This window comes from Pseudorca crassidens, chromosome X (assembly GCF_039906515.1).
Source record: "Pseudorca crassidens isolate mPseCra1 chromosome X, mPseCra1.hap1, whole genome shotgun sequence".
NCBI classification, from domain to species: Eukaryota; Metazoa; Chordata; class Mammalia; order Artiodactyla; family Delphinidae; genus Pseudorca; species Pseudorca crassidens.
Genome location: NC_090317.1, coordinates 74248149 through 74263638, shown reverse-complemented (window position 1 = coordinate 74263638; position 15490 = coordinate 74248149).

The following is a 15490-nucleotide window of genomic DNA, read 5'->3' as shown; positions in this document are numbered from 1 at the left end:
GTTACCTGCCATCCCACTCACTCCCTGTGGGGCCAGAGGTGGGAATTCAGGAATGAATCCATCTTTCACACACCTGACTCGGGAGGCTATGGCTGCACAGGTTACAGGGGCTTGGGTTAATGGGGCCTGGGCAGGACTGAGGGCTGGTGCCTGGGGTCCAGACCTAGCCAGCTGAGGGCAGGGAGTGCTCCCTGAAATCCCTGTTCTGACTTCATTTACAACAGGCTTCCTGGAGACCCATTGCCTTTTCCCAGGGGCCTGCTCTAGGTTTTCATAGCTTCTCCCAACGACTCAGGCCCACTTAGGCCTTTGGATGCCCAGAAGGAAGCAGGAGACCCAGTCCTGGCCCCCTTGGGTCAGTGATCTGGTTGGGGCTGGGCCCGACAGGGCTTTAATGTACAAAGCTGCAGTTGCGAGTAAGCGACCCCTCCCCACTTCTGCCCGCTCCCCATCCCAGCCCGGCCCGGCCCCGCCCCCGGTGCCGCGTGGAGGGAAATCAGGAGAAGCCGAGGAATTGTTTGTAATTAGTGTGTTTTTAAAGGCTTTTCCGTGAGCCTTTAGCAGATTTCGGGGGAGGGCAGCTTGCCAGGGAGCATTGAAATGGAAATCCTGTGTTCTGGCTGGGACCCTCTTGGAAGCAGATTCTTCCCAGAGAAAAGGCTAGAAGCCCCGCCCCCCTCCCCCAGGTCCCCATGCGCTGCTGTGGTCAAGGAAGGCTGGACTCAGTGATGGGGGCGTGGCTTTGTGGAACGGCATTCCTGCCCACAGGCCCCAGCTCTGCTTCAGGACACCTCGGTTCAGCCCCCACATGAAAGGCTGCTCCACAGGCCCCCAGCTCCTATATCCCCCCCACCCCAAGGGCACATCCGTTCACCTCCCCCACACAGAACAGATAATCACCGGCTCTCCCCACTCTCCCCAAACGGGAAGCAGTGGCCCTGGAACATGGCACCTCTGGGGTGACCTCCTTTGAAGTTACTCAGTGGTCATGTGTACAAGCAGCAGTTCTCAGAACAGAACGACCCCCCCCACCCAAACAGCATTTTACAGTTTGCAATGCCTTTGCACACCCAAGATCCAGTTATACCTCCCAGCAACACCCTGCGTAGCTACTGTCTACTGTTACCGGTTCACAGATGGGGCTGGGTTCATGACTTGCCCAAGGTTCCTCAGCTAGCAGACTAACAGAGCTGGGCCTAAAGCCTGGGTCTGTAGGGTGCCTTCTTCCCCTCCCCACCCCAGGCTTCCTCTCCCACAAGCTGGCTGACACGCAGGCAGGACTCTTCTGGTGCAATCCCGGGGCCTTGTGGTCTGGGATCATTTCCTGTGGCCTGAAGTACTTATTTGCAAGTTGTAAGGACTGCCCGGTTTCTGGAGGCCTCAATGAATGCTTCCAGCTGGGAATTTAACCTTCTCAGACCCAGCTGTGGCTCTTGCGAGCTCTGTGAGTTCCCATCCATTTTCCTAGACGCCGCCCCAAGGTAAATCAGTCGCGTATGGGTGGGGGACAATGGAGCAGCACTGAATTGGGACCCAGAAGACCTGGCCCTGCCACCCACCTGCTCTGTAACCTTGGGCAAGTCCCTTCATCTCTCTGATCTCCAGTCGAGACTTAGAAAGTATGCTTCCCTGCCTGAGTTCCAAAGCCTGGCCTCTTGTTTTCACTGGAACGTGAATGAAACGGACCTCCCCTCCCACAGCTTCTCCACAGCTCAAGGTCTTGGGAGAACCTGGAATTATTGCATGTGAGAGCTGGCTACATAGGCCCTTGGGACCAATGGAAGTTCCCCCTGCCCCTCCAGCACTGTACAGATAGGCAAACTGAGGTGAAGGAAGGGGAGTGACTTGCTCAAGTTCGTCCAGGGATGCTAGTGCTAAGGTCAGGATTCAAATCCAGCTCAGCAGTGATGGTACCAAAAGTGGCATGGGAGATTTTAGCCTCCACCAGCCCCCCTAAGCCATTCCCAATGAAATACTACCAGTAATAAAGGCATATTTCGAATCCTATGTAAGGTGTGAATAAAAGCATCTTCAGAAAGCTTTGCAATTTTTGCTTATCTGTAACACCCATCCTCTAAAGAATCAGTGTTTGCTGGCCTCCAGAGATGCCCCACCTTCCACTGGACGGCTGCTGTCCTGAAGGCCTTCACGGTGGGGATGCAGCAATCATGGGCTCTTTGCACTCTTCCCCAGCAGCCTCCTCTATATATCTGTGAACACGTTCCATCCCTGGATCTCTCCTTTCAGTTCAGGACTAATGGCCTTGGGTCTCCCACCCCCAGCCCTCCTTAACTAGGGGAGGTTTCTTAGACACAGCCCCACTCTCCTCCACCTCTTCCCTGACATTGGCTCTGGGAAGACAAAAGTGCAAGGAAAGTCTGAGATTTACATGAGAGTAAAGGAAGTTGCATCAATATTTCAGAGGTGACTTTGTGTGTCTTTCCCTGGTATCCTCCTTCTGCATAAAGGAAGAATTTCTGAGCCTGTCCTAGTGCACAGAACATCAAGGAACTAGAGCAGGTTAGAGGTGCAATAGCCCTTAGAGACCTCCGATTCCTCCCTCTCAGATTACAGATGGAGAAACTGAGGCCCAGAGTTGGGGAAGGGCCTTAGAAACCCGGCAGCAGAGCCAGGACCAGAAACCTCTTCTGCCCCCACAGCCAATGCTTTTTTTCCACCCTCGCCTGTACCCTGCTGCTTCTTGTGCCCATGTGCAGGCTCACCCATGTGTGCACTAATGTGGGCTGACGGCTGCTGGGAGGGTCACACATGGAGCCACACACCAGCCCATTCACTCTGACACATACCCCAGCTGGCTGTCCCCCGACACATACCCCTCCATCCTTACTCACCAGCACCTACCCACCCCCATCCCCTCCACCCCACATCCCCTCCACCATCCTTGCCCAAGCTCACAGCCAGTCCCACATTGAATCACATGCTCCTCCCTGCCGGCAGCCCTGGGTCTCTCTTTGTCGATATGATTGTCCACAGCTGCGCAGAGAAGAGCCGGGCTCAGAGGTGCTCCCGGAGCAGGGGGCGCATGGGTGCTCAGTGCCACAGAGCTGGGATGTGTGTGTGTGTGTGTGTGTGTGTGTGTGTGTGTGTGTGTGTGTGTGGTATTTGTATGATTGTAGGCTGGATCCAGAAGTCTCCCCTGGAAGTCCTGGGACCCAGCCACACCTTAGATGAAGCAGAGCAAGGGGAGGAATCTTCAGTGTTTTGAGAGAGAACAGGAGAGAAAAAGAGACAGGGTTAAATAGCCTGCAAAATATAAGCCCAGGAGCGGAGGCCTGTTCTGGCAGAGGTGGACAGTGTCCTGGAGAAGCAGCCAGGCAGCTATCCAGGCTACTGGACATTAGCCTGGGCTGGAGTGGGGTGCGGTGGAAGTGGGGGCAGTCTCTCTAGAGCCTGGAGGAGAATTGCTGAGCTGAGGAGGGGCCAGGCAGAGGCCTCTGACCACAGAGATACGACAGTGATAGTCTCCTGGGCTGGATGCCATTTGGACAGCGCCCGACACACTGTGGGTACCAACACATGATTACTAGATGGATGAATGAATGAGTACATGAACGAGTGAATGAGCTCTGTCTCCCTTTATCACCATGAAAGAGCCCGGCCCAAGCCCACCTCAAAGCCAGGGCTGGCTCCATGAGGCCGGCCGCAGGTGGAAAGGTTAAAGGAACTGCTGCCTCAAGAAAAGAATCTGAGCCCTTGGGCACCGCTGGCAGCACCAGGTGGCCTCCCCGCACCTTGTGGGCACAGCAGGTGGGGCCCTGGCTCCTCACCTGCCTGGGCAGCAGTGCCCCTCATGGCCATCTCATCTAACCTCGCTTCCTTTCTGTTTGACATGGGGAAACCGAGATTCAGTTTGGGGAATGAATTTTCCAAGATCCTGTAGCCCATTGGTGGCAGAGCTCAGCCTGGAGCTTGCTTTTTCCAGCAGGTGTCTGCAACCCGCTATTTCCCCTGGCTACCGCCTGTCTCTGTCGCCTCTATAGCAGCACCCTCAGCCCCAGACTCGATGGTTTCTGGGCGTGGGAGAGCCATGGGGAAACCAGGAAGGGTGGAGAAAGAATAAGAAAGACGAGAGATGAACCCTGGGGAAGCAGAGGCAGGGCCGCCTGGCTGTGAATAAGGGCCATGCCTCTTGGAGAGAGATGTCTGCCACAGCCCCTTTTGACCACCCTGACACTGGTGAGGCTAAGCCAGGTGCCCCTCACTCCCAAAGGCCCTCGGGACGATGTGTGTGTTCTCCACACACCACACCACGCACGGGCACGCACGCACACACAAGCCTGGGATATGTGTCCCACTGTGTGACAGAGGCGATGGTTATGGAGACGGTCTCCATCCCCCCCACCTCACAGCAGGGCCTGACATTACAGCTAGAAGGGAAGTACTGGGTGGCTTGGGGGACAAAGGCTCTTGGATTCCGCATACCACTTTTTCTTGTTAACACACAATGCTGCTTGCATAACTGGAACTGGCTAGACACTGTGAGAAATGTTTAGGGCTTGAGAAAAAGCAAGAGGAGGAATAAATAGCCACAAAGCCACAGAGTCCCAGAGGCTTCTTTCCTGAGGACATTCTGCTCTCCCACCCTCCCACACTCTCATGAACGGGGGTCTGGAAGGCAAGCTGCAAAGACGGGACAAGCCCCCATCTCAGCGGCCCAGACTGGCCCTGTTGGCTCGCCGGGTTCTCCTCTGTGGGCAGAACCCAAGGTTCTCTGTGGCCTCTCACCTTCTCGCCCAGCTGGCCAAGCACCCCACTACCCACCGGGCCTGGCTTCCCACCAGTTCAGTCTCTAGGCTATGCCCAGGCTGGGAGAGCAGCCGTCAGACAGCTTTCAGTGCCAGGGCTAAAGGGATGTCTCCATACACCCTGGTTAGGTCTACAGAGTGAAGCCAGTTGTTTCAATTCAACTCTGACCCTGACCCCAATCTTAGCCCAAATTCCAGTGATGAAGCCATCCCTGAGACGGGACGCAGTGGCTTAAAGACCTGGGAATGATGTGGGGGAATAAAAAAGGAAGCTGATTTTAGCAGATGATTTGGGAGAACCACTTTGTCCAAAAAGTGGCCAACTTCTTTATCTCCTTAGCTAGTCCCCTCGGCATTGAAGAACATATAGGTATTATCTTAATGCAGAGGGCCAGGATGAAAGTGCAAAGGAAATTGTTCCAAGATGCTTTGCCCAGGTGCTCAAGAAGTCGCCCATCTGAATGTAAGGGTAGGCGTACAAGGCAAACGAGCAAAATGAAAGGATACACCCACCTCCCCCCGCCACCCCCCACCCCCCCACCCCGCCACCCCGCTTAGTGGCCCAGGGCCAAGCTACCCAGGCCCAGGGACCACGTTTTGATAAACACTTGTTAACTGGAGCAAGTAGTGTGTATAGTAAATGACCCCATGACATCCCCAATTCTCCCATTCTAGGATTTGGGGTGGGGAGGATCAGAAACATTGCCTTCTCTGGCCCTTTCTGCTTGGTTACTTTGCAGACACTGAACTTCCTGTCTCCATACCCTTTGCCTTTTCTGGATTCAAGACTTCCTGGAATTTAATTTTCTTCACACTCACTTCTGCCTTTCCCATCCTCAGAAAATCCCTACCATCTTTTGGGAGCGGGACTCCTTGAAAAGAGTCCACTCTAGTCCCTAAGCATCCCCACTCCAGTTCTAGCTCTGCCTGCCCCCTGGAAAATGGGTAAGTGGGATCTGGTGACTGGCACCCCTAGGTCCCTAAATGAGAAGCATGTTTGTTTATAGCCAGATGAAATCCATCCCTCCTCCTACCCCTTCCCCCAGCTACGTCTGTGTATATGTCTCAGAAGTTCCTGCCATGGCCTCTACACCAAGCTGGCTTCTCCCAACCTTCCCACCCCTGGATCCCTGAGAGGCGGGGCTGAGGCAGCTGCCACATTCAGCGTGGCAGAGCCGCTAGCTCAGTACAAATCAGAAACACATTGGAGGCAGGCAGGGCGGGAGCAGACAGCCCGGGGCTGGGGCCCATTAAGGCCGGAGCCCAGCCATGCTGTTTGCCAGTCTCCACACAAGGTTTCAGGTCTGCCTCCTGATTGTTTGTTTGTCTCGCGATGAGAAAGGCCGAGAAGGCAGCTGACAAGGACCATGGGGGGTGGGAGGGGGAGGCCCTGGCTCTCACCGTTCTCCCCACCCTGGAACTCATGGAGTGCAGGAGAAGCAAACTGCCTCATTTCCCTACCCCCACCCCCAAATTCCAAACAGATGTGCAGTCAGATTCTTCCTCTCCTTGGTTGGGGGAAACAAAAGAAATTAAAAATGGGACCCTAGAGACCCTAGAGAACCCTAGTATAAAGAAGGGATGAAAGGGAGATACAGGAAGGACTTCCAGAGGTGCACGTGAGATGGGAGAGGTGGGAAGCAGCTCGCCCCTTCTCCTAAAGACAAGTTTGTGAAGATTCCTATCTGGGGTTGGGCAGAGGGGGGAGGGGGTATGCCTGGAAGGATGATTGCTCTGGGAGGTCCCACTGAGTTTCAGATGGAAAGGATTCAAAGATGTCTGCAGATATGAATAGAATCTCTATATCTTGATTCGCTGAGTCCTGACTTAATCAGGGCTGGCATTCGCCATCATGGAGCGCGGCCCTCGCAGAGATAGAGGCTCTGCGGCCCAGAGTGGGGAAGACATTGCTCAGGGTGGCGCAGACCAGACTCTGGACTAAGTCTAGATCAGAGGCCTCCTGACTCCCTGTCCGGTGCTCCTTTCACTTCACACTGCTCCCCTTTCTCAGTGTTCTCTGATTTTTCTAGGAAAGCAGGTGCCCCAGCCCTCTCAGTGTGTCTGGCTCCGGCTCCAATCAAGGCTCTGGGCTCGCTCTTTCACGGGCTCTCTGTGAAGTCTGAAAGGTCTCTCTCGATTTGCTTGGTAGCCGTGGTCCTCCATGAGGAGGTTTATACTAGTGTCCGCCACCCCACCTCCACCCCACTGCCCAGGCCAGCCTCAAACACCCATAGCTGGTTGTGGGCAGTGTGGTCAAACGGTGAGCACCCAGCTCAAGTGACAGGGCCAGTGACCTTATCTCTGGCAACAGAGCTTCCAGCCTGCCACTGGCTAGGCCTTCCCCTAGGAGGAGAGTCTTGTCCAGCCCTGTTACCGTCTCTGCCCAGCTCCCCCGCCTCTCATATCTGCCCCCCACCTGGCCAGGTCTGCCCTAGCCCTCATCTCCATTCATGCCCACCTGAGGCCAGGTGAGGCTGTCTCTGGCTGCCCTCTGTGCTCCTGGCAGGGCTTGGCTGTAGATACCCACCACTACACATACATGCCCACACACATGCACGCACACTTGGTGTGTGCACACACATACACCGTTTCCAGAAGCATCTGGCGATGGTCGCTCTGCTACTTGGGCCTAGGGATCTGGCCTAGCCTTACCCTACCGTTAAGACTAGCAGCCCAGCAGTCACCCATGACCCACTATCTGCTAAAAGCCCTGGCCCCAGGGGGCTTTTGAAAACTCCCGACTGTGGGTATCTAGGCCAATGCAGCCAAAGATCAATGCTAAGGAACAGGTTTGGGGAGATGATGGCCAAGGAGATTAGATTCTCTTTCCATGCTCTTGTACTCACACCCTCCTCTCTCTCTCTTTCTCTCACACGCACATACACAAACACACACACAAACGTCCTCATCATCCCCCTCTCTCTCTCCCTCCCTCCCTCTCCATCTCTCTTTTTTTCTTGCAGTAAATTCCAACCAGATGGGCAAGCTTCTTTCCCACTTCTGAAGTTGAGGGGGAATATCTGCCATGGGGGAACCAGAAATCACTCCCTTCCTCAGAGTGGATCATCCCAGCCTCACTGAGTCTCCTATTCCAGTGCCTCACGCCTCGCTGGATTAAGCCAGATATTAACAAGTATTTCCTAAATCCTTTTTGTTCCGAGTCTACTATTGACACTTGCGTTTCCCTCTCGGCAGGGCCCCAAACAGAGTTGGGGGGAGGGGAGCAGGACCCACTTTCAAGGAGTCAGCGATCTGCAGGGCCAGACCCAGGCTGCAACCCCATTATCAGGGGAAAGAAGAGCTCAACTCCTGGGCATGACCGAGAATATCAATGGGGTCTTGTGTCCGCTTGGACGTGCTCTTTAAGCCCAGAGACGAGCACACACAGAAATGGCAGCAACGACAGCTTTTGGAGCGGTCGAGTGCTGCTTCTCGCTTTGCAGCAAGAGCTGGGTCTTGTTATTTGAGCTACAGACAGAGGGATTTATATGTCTCTGTGTGATTTTTCCCTCGCAGAGTCGAGGCCCAGAATCCCTATGCATGGCAGGGCTGGGACAAAGCCTCTCACATCTGGGGATGGTCCCAGAAAGATCAGTGGGGACCTGAGTTGGGCTGAGCTGCCTGGTTTCCTGGGCCTGCAGCCTCTTATGCCCACAGCTGTGGCCACAGAGCCAACACCCTGGCCCCTAGGGTTGACCCCAACCTCAGCTGAAACTTCATCTGGACTCCTGGCTTGGGGGTCAACAACATCCACAGCTGGTCTCACACCAATGCGTGCCTCTGCCTTGTACCCCAGATCCAACAGCTAGCGCCCTAGCCCATCAGCCTGGGCCCATCCTAGGACTGCAGAAGGACACCATAAGAGTACAACCCTGGTTTGCTTCCCTGACGAGTAATGATCATAATGATAACCAACACCTTTTGAGTTGTTACCATGTGCCAGGCACTTTTCCAAGGGCTTTACATGTATCCTGTGACATAGGAACTCTTAACATTACTCTCATTTTACGGAAGAGGAACCTGATGCACAGAGTTGTCCGAGGTCACAGAGCTAGCAAGTGGCAGAACTGGGATTCAGCCCGGTGTAGAGATCAGGCTCTTAAGCATGTAATCACTGCCCTCCAGGACTGCTGCCCTCTCCCTATCCTCCCAGGGTTCCCAAGATTGCAGCCAGGCCTCCCAACCCCATGCCCTGTGGCTCTGCCTCCATGAGCTACCTCTCAGAGTCTCCTTTCCGGATATCACCCACCTGCCTGACTCTGGCCCAGCTTCTGACTCGGGGCTCACTGACCTTCCCGCCTGCCAGTCTGGGCCCTGGCTCCTCGCCATCTGCTGGGACCTTCCTCCATTACCTATCCTGCCCTGTCCAGGCATCTCTTCAGAACTGACAGGATGGTTACTGCTGCTGGATACTTAGCACATTGCTGTCTAATAGAAATATAATGCAAGCCACGTGTGGAATGTTCTAGTGGCTAGGTTAAAAAAGTAAAACTAAAAAAGTGAAATGAATTCTAATAATGTCTTTTATTTCACTCACTATATCCAAACTATTATCATTTCAATATGTAATCAATATAAGAATTATTAATGAGATCTCTTACTTTCTTTTTCCACACTCAGTCTTCCAAATTCAGTGTGTATTTTATGCTTCCAGCACATCTGACCTGGGCACTACCGAACTGAACAGCAAAATCTAGAGGCAGACTGTGGACCTGAGGAACCCCGGGGACAGACATAACTAAACTAACCTGGGGAGGGGGGATGGTGCACTGTTGGGGGGGCAGAAATGATGCCGACTTGGGGGTTCAGAGACCCGGGTTCTCCTCTCGGTGCTGATGCCAAGTCACCGGTGAGCCTGAGTAACCCCCTCACCTTCTCTGGAGACTACAATAAGAGGGTTTGCCTAAAGACCCTTCTAGCTGGAACATTCTACTCCCACACCCCTCCTGTCCCCCCTACACGTCCATGGTATCTAGTTATCAGTAAGAACAAAGTCCAGTAAGTGATGAGCACTGGTAGAGCTCCCTTTATCCAGAGCATACAACTGTGGCCTCTTCTAGAAATATCCCTGGTTACCTGGAGCTTGGCCCTTTATTCCTCGTGACCAGTGGACTTGGCCTTGGACTAGCACTGAGAGACTCCTAAATCTGTGCAAATAGAGACTGGACATCTTTCCAGTCACAGGAGCAGTTTGAGCAGAGGTGAGCTCGACAGTATAGCGGGCAATCGGGCTTCACCTTTCTAGAAAACCTGGCCAGCTCAGTGTTTCTCGTGTACATCCCCCTCCATGTTCTGTGTATCACACACCAACCAAAAAGGTTTGGTACAAGCTTGACTTTATGGAGTTTAGACCATGGGGGAAAACTAGGTATATTGAAGATGCTTTTACCAACTGCACACGCCCTTGGGAATTCTGTAATCCACGACCCGCATGTCCCTGCCTCCCCACCCCACCCAGAGTCACTGGCTGAAACTGAAACCCTAGAGCCTCTAGATCAGCTTTTTCACTATGGTTCTGATCCTGAGAGTTGAGGAGACAAGGGCATTTCCTAGTGGTTTGGACTAGTTATAATCCAACTGGAACAATGTTGGCCTATTAAAAAGATTCTTCTAAAGAAAGTATAACCTGTTTAAAGTTAGTATTGGAGTAAAGTGACCTTCTTATCACCAAGGTCAAATGTCTGTAGGATTAATTGTACTTCCAGTTCATGAAATGATTTTTCTGTGATGATTCCAGATTTGTTTATGAAGGTGGAATAGGCCAGCATAAGTGTCTAGAGGGGCAAATCTTGCGAGTGGGTACCAGGACACAGAAAAAGGGGTATTTTGCTTGTGCATTACCCCTGAGAGCATTGTGTCGAATACTTGGTCTCAGCTCCTGGCCATGGGAGCTGTAGGCAAGTTTCTTCCCCTCTCTGAGCCTCGGCATCCCCATCTGCAAGGTGGGACTGAACGGAGCCTTCCCTGTGCTACTGTGGCCCAGAATGGTTGTGAGGGAGGCCCTGATGCCATAACTAACAGTTGCAAATGGATTCTATAAACTTCCAAGTGTTGAGCTCACCCAAAGGAAAACAGGGGTGCAAACATGAAGATTCCTGGTGGCCTCTGGCTATCTTCGGCATGTTCAGTGTCCATGGGGGAGACTCAGAAAATGCTTTGTCCACTGTGGTCCTGGGGTAGACCAGACCCTAGGAAGCAACTGGAGCCCAGGAGGGAAGACAGGCATTCCCTGGGTCAGAGGTGAGGCAGGAAGAGGCAAAGGATTTAAAGATCTTAAATATGGTCTTGAACAGAATTATTAATAATAATTTTTAAAGCATAGAGTGCCTATGGTATTCTACCTTTTCGGAAAACACTTGGGCAAATCTTAATCTTCATAACAACTCTGGAAAGCGAGAACCATGATTATCTCCATTTTATTGCTGAGGCCCAGAGAGGGTAAGTCATTTATCCAAAGTCACACAGCTAGTAAATGGCAGAGCCAGGATTTGAATTCTAGGCTATCTGATAATAAAGCTATTCTCTGCGCACACCATGTTGCTCCTGACATCAGAAGAATTGTGGATGAGCACATAATGACGCTGCCAGGCTCCTATAGTGCTGTCCAGGCACTACTCTATGTCCTTTACTCGTATTAACTCACTACAACCTTACAAGCTAGGTACCATTATTATCCTCCTCGTTGTATAGAAGAGAATGCTGAGGCACAAAGTCACTTATCTAAGGCCACCCTGCTGTCAAGTGGCAGAGCCAGGATCTGAACCCGGCATCTGACTCCGGAGCCTTTAACCACTTCTCCACGCTGCGCTTTAAGCCAGGCTGTGTTCCCCAGGCAGTGGCCTGGAGTCACCACCTAGGAATCCTTGGGTTAGCAGCAGCAGGGAAACCACCCAGGACCTCCTCTGCAGGCTGAATCCAGCAACCATTCCCCAGGAGCATCAAGCCGCCATGCTCACCTTTTAAGAAAGCCCAGCCAAGCGGAAGCCAGCTCAGCCTGACAGAGAGACAAGGTGGTGTAGTGGAAAGAATGTGGCCTCTGGCATCAGACAAACCTACGTTGAAATCTTGGCTTTAGAAATTACTTTGCGACCTTGGGCAAATCACCGAACTTCTCGGGATGTCAGTGTCCCACCGCTAAGGGCTGTTGTGAGAAGCAAAGGAAATGGCTACATAGAAAAGTGAATTATATACTCCAAGGTGCTCTTGAAGGTTAGTTGGAATTGTTAGTTGTTCTATAGGGCTAAGTTCCTCTGCCCAGGCTGAGGCCAAAGCGGCGACCAGGAGAAGCGGGCTTTAGAAATGCTAATGGCCTGAGTGAGTGGCAGGCGGAGACAATGGAGGAGAGCGCCTTGAATAGGGCGGCGGGGCCTGGGAGCGGGGCTCCCCACGTGGGAGCGGAGTGGGGGAGGGGGCCGGAGGGGGGCGGCCGTTCCCAGCGGAGGGGATCCGAGACTGGGCTAATTGGAAGGGGCTGGAGCTGCGGGGGCAGGAAGGGGGAGGGGATTACCTGCGGGTCGGCCGCCCACGGGGGCGGGGCTCCCAGGAGGGGGTCCTGCCGGGATCCTGGATCGGGGTACAGGAGCCCCGGGCCTGGGGCCAGGTGTGCAGACCCACTGAGCTGGACACCCAGAGATAGAGGGTGGGTGTGGGGGGCCGGGGCCGGGGGTGGAGATGAAGCAGGGGTTTCTGAGTTGGGCAACTCTAGGCCCAAGCCTGGGCTGGAGGTAGGAAAGACAGGGTAGCTAATTTCTAAAGCCAGCTTGGATCCTGACCTCCTTGGGTGACCTGGGGATGAGCCTCCCCAGTGCTAGGACTCTACGGGGGGGCAGTGTGTGTGTGTGGTGTGTGATGGGCTGGCTGAGGGGATGCGCGGGAGCTGGGTCTGTAACCTTCTCCTCTTTCCCCTCCTCCTCCCCTCCATGTCTTCCCTCTCTTCCTCTCCCCCAGTCCTCTCCCTTTGCCCTCCCCTCTGCCTGTACCATGAAGGCTGTTTTTGTTCCTCCTCCTGGCCTAGCCCCCGAGGTGTGCAAACAGGAAGGACCTCTCCCCGGGCAGTGAGTAAGGAGGGAAAAATGAGGTGTTGAAAAGATGACAAGTCGCCCTGTCAGAGCTCACCTTGGCAGGGAGCAGGCGGCAGGGGCCGGCGGGTGGTAGGAGGGGGGTCCACCCTGGAAGCCAGCCTACATGTGCCCAGAGCCAGGCAAGCTGCTCCTCAACAAGCAGGCACTGTGTATGCGTTTGTTTGGTTTAGAAAAGCACCCCCCCCATTCCCACCATCAAAGATTCCTTCCTTTCCTTCCCAGTAGGAAGAGTAAAGGCCACTGGGCCAGAGGTTTAGAGTGTGATTGAAGGGGGCAGGCCAATGGGAGGGGGCCGTGCAGGAGGCCCGAATCCCTCTTCTAAGCTCCGAGCCTTGCATCCAACAGCCTCCTGGACATCCCCTGGCATGTCTCAAAGGCACCTCAAACTTGACATCCTAAACTGAGTTCATCAATGCTACTCTCCCCATGCCTGCATTCTGTCCCTCCTATAGGGTTCCTATCTCAGTAAATGACCTCATCATCCAGTCACCCAAAAGCCTAAATCTTGGGGGTCATCCAAGACTTCCTCATACCCCCCAATTGGATCAGTTTCCTAATCTGGTCAGTTCTCCTTCTTATCTCTTGAATCTGTCTCTTCTCTCGCTCCTCATGGCCATCATTCTATGTTAGTTTCATTCATTCACTCATTCAACAATGATTTCTTAAGCGTCTACCATGTGCCAGGCACTGTGCTATAGCCATTGAAGATTCAGCTGTGAGCAAATCCAGCTGGCTCGTGCTCCCGTGGAGTTTTCTGCCCGACATGGCTGGGTTCACTGCAGTGGGATGGGGCTCCCTGGATGAGCCAGCTTCCAAGACTCTTCCCTCCAGAGCAGAAGGGTTAAGAGCAGTGATTCTGGAGCCAGCCTGCCTGGGTTTGATTTCTGGCTCTACCACTTATAGCTGTGAGACCTCGGGCAAATCACTTCATCTCTCTGTGCCTTGGTTTTCTCACATGGAAAATGGAAGTGACAATGACACTTACCTCATAGGGCTACTATAATGATTGAGTACTTAGTTTTTATATATTTTAATATGTATGTATATTTCAAGTGCAAGCACAGTGTTCTATTAGCATGGTTAATTTTATTATTTAAAGTATGGAGTGAGGCAGGGCCTGATGATAAACCAAATTATCGGAACCCAGTGGGAGGCCTGCCTGAGAGGCAATGGATCAGATTGCAAGAATATGGCAGTGGGTGCTTGCAATGGCCCCGTCAAGAAGTCCGCATGGGAAATCCAACAGAGTCCAGATTAGCTAGCAGACGTCTGGCATAGGAAATCCGGGTATAGGATCCAGAAATCCAAAGGGTAGGAAGCAAAGGGCGGCAGATTAGTTACTGTCAGAAAGGCTGGGGTACCAGCCCCAGCTCTGCCACTTCCTAGTTGTGTGACCTTGAGCAGGTCATTTTCCCTCTCGAGACTTGGTTTCCTAAGGATAGCAGTTAACAAATACTAAAAAGCTTAATATGCATCAAGCACAGCTCTCAGCACTTTAACTGCCCCTCAAAGAGAGCTACTATTATTGAACTCCCATTTTACTGATGAGAAAACTGAGGCACAGACAGGTTAAGGCACTTGCCCAAGATCGCAGAGTAAGCGAAATGCAGACCCAGGACCTGAAAGCAGGTATCTTTGAGACTGGCGATCAGCGCACCTCCTTTGCAGAGCTGTTGTGAAAATTGCGCGATATACTTCTGGAAGTATTTGGTAGCAGGTTGGCAGGCTGCCCAAGGAGGACTGTCTCCAGGCTGTGGGCTCCAGCTGCTGGGCTGAGTCAGGAGGAAGCCTGGGCCTCAGGCATCTAACAGGACCTGAGCAATGCCAGAGTCGCGGGGACAGGCCAGAATCCCCTGGTCAGAAGCAGGGCTCAAGGTTAAGCGTGGGCTAGAGGCCAAGGGGACTCGAACCCCTGAAACTGCTTGAGGGCAGAGACCGTCTTGGTCTCGCCTGGATTCCTCAGTGCTCCACAAAAGGAAGTGCTTAGTAAATACAGGAAGGAAATGCCACTTCTAGAAGGTCTCCTATATATGGCCACTGCACTAGTCCCTCATGTCCTCTTCACAGCGGTTCCATGAGGTTATCGTCCCCATTTTATGATGAGAAAACTGAAGCCCAGAGAGGTCAAGTGACTCACTCAAGGCCCGGAGCTCACAAGTAGTCTTTGAACGCAGAGAAGAGAAAAAAAACAGAAAAGACAAAGACCCCAGCCCCCCATACATGGCTGAGGAGGAAGGTACATTTTAACTCTCTAATGATACACTTCTTTGGTGACCACGGGTCTTCCGTATATGGTCTAGGCTTTCACTGAAGAACCCAGAGAAGCCCCTACCCCTCGCCGGCCTGAACGTATCACTCTGGGACCCCTTCACTTAGGGACGAAGAGACCTGTGGGAACTTCTGACTCGCACAGACCCAGAGGAGCTCCACTCTCTTAGCCGGGAGGACTCTGGACAAGCCTCGGGCTTTTCTTTCCCGATGCCCAGCCTGCGAGGGAGGAGTCAGTGCAGCAGCCGTGCCTAATCAGGCGGGGCCCCAGGACACAGAAGCTCCTTCATCCAGGCCTGAGGAGGGGTCAGGCCAGGGCTCAGGGAGGGGCCAGGGCAGACACAGAGCCCATCCAGCCGGGACCAGCCCACATTC